Source organism: Acipenser ruthenus, chromosome 29, assembly GCF_902713425.1.
Source record: "Acipenser ruthenus chromosome 29, fAciRut3.2 maternal haplotype, whole genome shotgun sequence".
Classification (NCBI taxonomy): Eukaryota; Metazoa; Chordata; class Actinopteri; order Acipenseriformes; family Acipenseridae; genus Acipenser; species Acipenser ruthenus.
In genome coordinates this window covers 14,197,631-14,204,245 of record NC_081217.1, presented here as the reverse complement: position 1 = coordinate 14,204,245, position 6,615 = coordinate 14,197,631, and the positions used below count along the sequence as shown (strand labels likewise).

The following is a 6,615-nucleotide window of genomic DNA, read 5'->3' as shown; positions in this document are numbered from 1 at the left end:
TCTCCCTTGAAACCACAAAAATAGTGAATGAAATTGCATAGAACATTGAGGCTCTTGTGACAACTGGGCAGATCACACAAACACAAAGGTACACACAATTACACACTGTCTCTCTGTGTCCAACTCACACACCATCATGCCTCAGATTGCAAACCAATCCTCCCCCCACTCACCTCCATCCTATTCAACAGAATAAGCACAGCAGACAACCCCAGCCAGCCTCAACTGTCACTGCCTGATGGGCACACATGCAGTGCGGAGACTGGGAAAGTGTTTATGAATGACAGTCTGTATGTACCCCAGTCCCTTGTATCATCCTGTGACATTTTTCTGGTTTAAAGGGACTAATTCTTGCCTTGAAGTAAAGTATGTTTGTTTACTTACATGGTTAAGGTCTTTAAAGCATGGATACTCTTCAATGATCTTGGCAGGCCTGTCCAGGTCCTTGAGTGTGTCTGAATCGATGAATGCTCTTCTAGCCTCAAATTCCAAGTCGAGCAGTTGGGCAACTGTGTCTTTATTCGGCTTCGGTCTCTTGTACACTTCCTGCAGGGTTCTGTAGTGCCTTGCTTGAGCCTGTTGGCTATCCTGGTCTGTAGATCTGTTTTCGTCTTGAAAGAGAAAGATGAGTTATTGTGCTTGCTAGTGCTGCAACAATTAATTTATTAATCGCAAATTTTGCCGTCATCGATGAATACTATCATCGATTCATCGACCCCCCCTCCTCCCTCCTCCCTCCTCCCTCTCCCCCCTCCCCATAGAGCGTGCTTAAGCCTTGTTCACACAGCCACAGGTGATTCTTTAACAGTGAGCACTCAGAAGTAAGCAGTGCCACGAGACCCTCCCCCTAATACACACACAGACAAGTTTTTTTTAAGCAACAATAAATATGGAGAAGCAGATTAAGTGTCTAGATATTCCCAGAGCTAAAAGATCTAGAATAAAAATATAAAGATTATGAACACAGAGACAGTAGGATTAACATTTGTTTATTTATTTAAGGCAAATGTTTCCCGTAAATCAACACGGGCTAGACTCCCTGTGTCTTTTTCTTTTTTTGTTTTATTTCATGTGCCCGCTTTCTTCTATTTTTTATACTAAAATTAAATTTGTTTTCTTCCTGCAGATGGAAACCCTGGCACGGTGATGTGCTCTATACAAACAGTCAATGACTTATAACAGCACGACCGTTCTGGTTGCACACTAAAAAGAAAGCACCCCTTCGCATTAATAAATGAAACAGAAGCCGAAACATAAGTAATACTTTATTATTAAAATAAAACATTTTAATTTATGATATATGTTCATCTGGTCATTTATTATTATTATTGGGGGGGGGAAGAAAAAAAAAATCGGACTTTGAATCTGCATCACTAAATATAAGAAAGTAAAATGACCAGATGAAAGGAAGGCTAATTATGTAATTAATACTAAGTTGTGTCAGTTCAGCTAACATTGTGTCAGTTGAAGGCCTAATATTACGAAAATATAAAGTGCATTTCTTACTTATCAGGCTCCCCACTTGTGTTATATGCCTCGTTACTTTGAAATGTTTATGCCGATGCGTCCGTCTCAAAACGCTTGGTGACTCGCACCAAGCGATTTATATTTTTGCAACAATGCCCCTTCGTTGAATACATCACTGACTTAGATACCAAATATATTTCATGTCTTTAGTTTCCTCAACAAATAATTATTAAAAGGACTATTAAGATTTGAAAAATACAGGTTGTTTGTTTAAAGTACATCACGCTGTGAAATGTAATAGAAACGTTAGACCATTTTTGTTTTGTCTTACAAGTGTTGCGGGTGTTTAGCGGAACGGAAAATCCACTGAAGTACGTTTTTCAGACATTAGACCTTAAAGTAACTGCCTTGGCAACAGCGCCTAAATATGCCAAGGCTACAGGAGGCTGTGTGGTCCAGTGGTTAAAGAAAATGGTTCCAAAATCTATGCGCCGCCTTTTATGTCCACGGCCCCTCTCAGGTGTTGGGCCCTGTGTCCTTTGTGGAGACCTTATATTCTGAAGTCTCTTGTAAAGTTGTCTGAAGAGTGTTACCTATGGCATATTATGTCATGATTACATAATGCTTCCTGAAAAATGCATCCTCCAATTGGATTTAGATTTGACTAGACTGCTGTGAGAATCATGCTTAGACTAATCCTACGCTTTCTAATCCATGTGTGCATAAGTGCATATACTTCCAGAGAAGAGTGGAGAAATGGTACAGAGCAATACTCTCCTACACCAAGAAATACAGTTTAAGTATCTCAACTAACAAAACATCAGGAATTTCATTTTCCTAAGTCATTTATCTACTCACCCATGAATGTTTAGAGCCACCAGGCTTGTCTTGCAGCATGGGATAATATTCTACAAGTCTCTTAGCCATCGCAGTGATTTCTTCTTTTGAAGGATACCTGACATCTTCAGCCTCAACAGTTGCCCTCAGGATGGAGACCATGTTGGTCATGGTATTTCTCACCAGTCTGCACCGAAGTTCCTTTGACAGAGTGCAGCCCCCCTCTCTCCCAATGTTTTTCATTTCGAAGTAATACTTGCGAACTTGCTCCAACTCGGTGTCTGTGTAGATTACATACTCAGGGCTGGGTAGCTGTAAAACTTTCTTGGGAGTTGCTCCTTTCAGGGGGGTGGCTCCTTGGAGGTTCGTTTGGGGTGGCTCATTCGAAGGGGATGCAGAACTTCCATCACTAAGACTTGGGTGTGTGGGTGTCCGGAGGCCTGCTCCTGTGAATATGTAACGTCAAAATTATCTATAAGAGACATTTCACTCATAAATCCATGTCGGATGCTTTCCGACCTCAAAGTTTATCTAATGCTAATGAGTCAAATTCCCATGTCTTCAGTTGTATAGATCCAGCTACCTGCGTCAACCCCAAATGAATAGAAATGATGAGCACAAAAATAAAATCATGTTTGGATTGGATAGTGCATCAATTGTATAGTGCACATCTTTCCCATTAATTTGAGGTTGAGGATTATACTTGGCTACACAGCAGATGACAAGGGACTTGGATCCATTATCCAAAAACTGAAAAGAATATCGCACACTTGAATGACCACGACCGATCTTAGATACAAATCTTGATTTTTAATTTCATAATAAAAAATGGAATGAACAATGCTTTTCGCATATGCTGCGTCAGGTTCGCTCTTACACCTTTTTGTTTTGGACTTGGATCCATTTTGACATTAAACTACCTTTAAGGTCCATAAGCATCTAACACATTTCAAGTGAAATGTCCTACTAAGGGGCAATGCACCAGTAATTACAGGGTATTATAAGCACATTTAAAGATTTAAGTCCACAACAATATGCATATAGGAAATTAGAGTTGAATTTATCAAAGCACATCTTGATACTGTTAACCTAGCATCAGTTTTGTCATTTCACATGTCCTATTCCAAGCCATATTTGTGAAATTGCCAACTCCAAATACAATTTTTGTTGTGCCAACCATTGGGCTGGCATTAAGACAGTAGCTAATCTAGGATGACTAGTCTTTACAAGAAAAAAAGAGCTACTATATAAATACAAAGATCTGGATCTACTTTGAGTTGTACCTAGATAAACTACTGCCTTACCTCAGGATGAATCATTTGCCAGATACTTCGTCTCCTCAGAAAGTGCTCAGGGCCTGGAAAAAGATCCCTTATATCATCCCGCGAGAGGGTGTGCAACAAGCCTTCACTAATGTTTGCAGCTGTTAGTACAAAACAGTCGAGTTGATCTTACACATAAAGTAATAACAAAATGCGATAATGAACACATGACACTAGATAGCGCCAATTCAGAGCTGTAGCCCTGCTCACAACTAGCTAGCACAACTAAGCAAGATTAGCAGTCCTAATGCTACCGCTACATGTCATATATAAGTAAGAAGCACATAGCTAGATTAACTTGAAGGCATCACCACGGGTATAATTACCAAATGACGAGTCAGACATACGAAATATGTAAATTTGGAATTTTTCTAAAGACTCGTGATCTCTTAAGTAAATATCAAAATCAAACTATTAACAGTTTATATAAAGGAGAATGCATTGTACTGTTCAGAAAAGAAAAGACATTGCAGCGAGTTTATGACAGAAAAGCGCGTCACCGTTAGCCCCGCCCATTTTCTGACATCACCGCCCGTCCTCCTTCATGGATTCAACACCGTAATGTAAATTTTCAAAACGTTTACTACATTAACACCCTCATATCTTAAAATACGCCAAGCCGATTGGCTAAATATTTAATGACGATTTTACTGTCACCTTAAACAACAAATCATGTCAATCTTTACGATGGCCCTGATTGTTTTAGATTTAAAAATATCCAAGTGAGGAAGTAAATTTTCATTTTTTCACATTTCTAAATGACCCACAAAGAAGAGCGGCCCAGATGGAAAAGTTTAGACGATCTGCTTTTTAGTGAACACGCAAAACTAATTCAAATTTGAGGCACGACTTGCGGAATTAAGATTAAAAAATATTATACCGTGGCCACGGAGCAGTAGCTGACGCCATTTCGAGCTGCCACCGCAGCCATTTTTGTCTGACGCGGTGTTTTGAGTTCAATATATATTAAATAAACAAGCAAAATAAAAAGTTAATTACACATGGTATGATTTCTTCAATTACTATAGTTTACTGAAATGTGTTTTTTTCAAATCTGAGTGTATATTTTTTATTATTTTTTCCTGTTTCAAAACAGGAAAATGGTGATATTTTCTACGGATATTTTTAAGGGAAATCAAATAAATACAAAGTCAAAATATGTGTATTGTGATTAATATTTATTGTTAAAGACAAAATGAGACAGAATGGGAAGTGCAGTGCGCCAGACATGAAAGGCTTACATTACACAGCAACGTTAGCTGAGTTAGCAAAGCCTGTGCTCATTTAGCTAACTGCACAGGGCACTACAGTTAGTGCTAACTAATAAATCTTACCTTTTAAAATGGTAACTGTTGTGTCATCCAACTTCTTGAAAGTTGCCCATCTCCGACATCACTGATATCTAGGCAGAAAGACTAAAGTTAGATGAGGAGAAAGTGCTAGCTTACCTCCTTGACTGGTTGTTAGTGGTAGCTATCTAGCTGAGTTTAACTAATAGCTAAATTTAAAAATAACACCGTGTAACAAATTTTTTTTTTTTTTTTTGGTTCCTGGGTAGTAAGTGTTATTTCCTAATTGCTTATGCCTCAAAAGTATAGAAAATGGCTATTATTTCCCACAAACTTTGCTTTTGTGACCAGGACAGTGATATTTTGAAATTTACCTATTTTCCAGAACATTCCAGACAGATTCAGTGCTGAGTAAACTTGGAGTTACTTCTAGAACTTTCTAGAACTTTCCAGTAATATAAATAGTAGTATAAATACAGGGGCCTTAAGCCCACCAGTTCAGTTTAGTTCCAGCTGCCTAAGTGGATACATATCTGCATTTTTCTGAGATGGCATCAAGAGGCTGCAAGCATCCGGCAGACACATTTTGCTATGTCTGCGGCCAATTTATCAAGACAAGAGCGAAAAAGTACTCCGTGGAAGCATCTGCTAAGATGTGTGAGGCCTACAAGGCATATTTCGGCATGCCTGTTGGGGATCAAGACAAACCCTGGGCACCTCATTTCACCTGTGAGCACTGCAGAAAAACTCTGGAAGGTAAGATGGACAATTGTTGCTCGGAATTTTATGTTATAAAATTTGTTAACATTTTTAAAATTGTAAAAGTTTTTAATTTTAAAATGTTTTACAATTTTCAATGTTATTGAAAAAAATATATCATATATGAAAAATGTTGCGAGAATCTCTTACACATTAGTCATGGGTGAAATAAATGTATTTTTGTAGGATGGTACACAGGGGAAAAGAGAGCCATGAAGTTCGCTATCCCAAGAATTTGGTGGGAACCCACTGACCACTCTGCATGGTGGACCCTTTCAAACGTCGGACTGGCAAGAATGCACCTGCTATCACGTATCCGGACCTTCCTTCATCCATCGCCCCGGTGCCACACTGCCATGAGCTCCCCGTACCCACTCCTCCGGAGAGAGAGCAGCCGTCTTTAGAAGAGAGCAGCAAGTCAGAGAGCGAGGAAGACATTGTAGATCCAGATGACAATTTCAGAGGTGGAGCTGAAGAGAGAAACCCATACTACCCCAACCAAAAAGACCTCAACGACTTGATTAGAGATCTTGGTCTCACCAAGTCCAATGCCGAGCTTTTGACGTCTAGGCTCAAGCAGTGGAACTTGTTGGATGAAAGTGTGCAAGTTGCAGATCAGAGGAAGTGTCACCAACCTTTTTCCAGCTTCTTCACCCGTCAAGATGGGCTCTGCTTCTGCCACAATGTGACCAGTCTGTTCGAGGCAATCGGAATCGCCTGTAACCAGAAATCTCGAAAAACTACTCACTTCTAAATCTTTTGTAGTCATTTTTGTATTACTTTAGTATAAATACATGTTAATTTGGATTCATATGTTGTTTTTTTCTGACTTTATGTGAACGAAAAGACACAAATTCGCCCGTTTTCTCATTGGAAATAGGTCAATTTCAAAATATCACTGTCCTGGTCACAAAAGCAAAGTTTGTGGGGAATAATAGCCA

At 39.2% G+C, this 6,615-nt stretch overlaps 1 long non-coding RNA gene across 1 annotated transcript; it reads right to left on the bottom strand.

Annotated features, from left to right (window-relative positions):
• Nucleotides 1-396: 396 nt before the first annotated feature.
• On the bottom strand, nt 397-3,785 carry LOC131702181 (uncharacterized). Its single transcript, XR_009309335.1, has 3 exons — nt 3,609-3,785; nt 2,326-2,750; nt 397-611 (listed from the first exon to the last, which is right to left on the bottom strand). It is a non-coding gene; the product is annotated as an uncharacterized LOC131702181 (long non-coding RNA).
• Between the last annotated feature and the right edge of the window lie 2,830 nt (nt 3,786-6,615).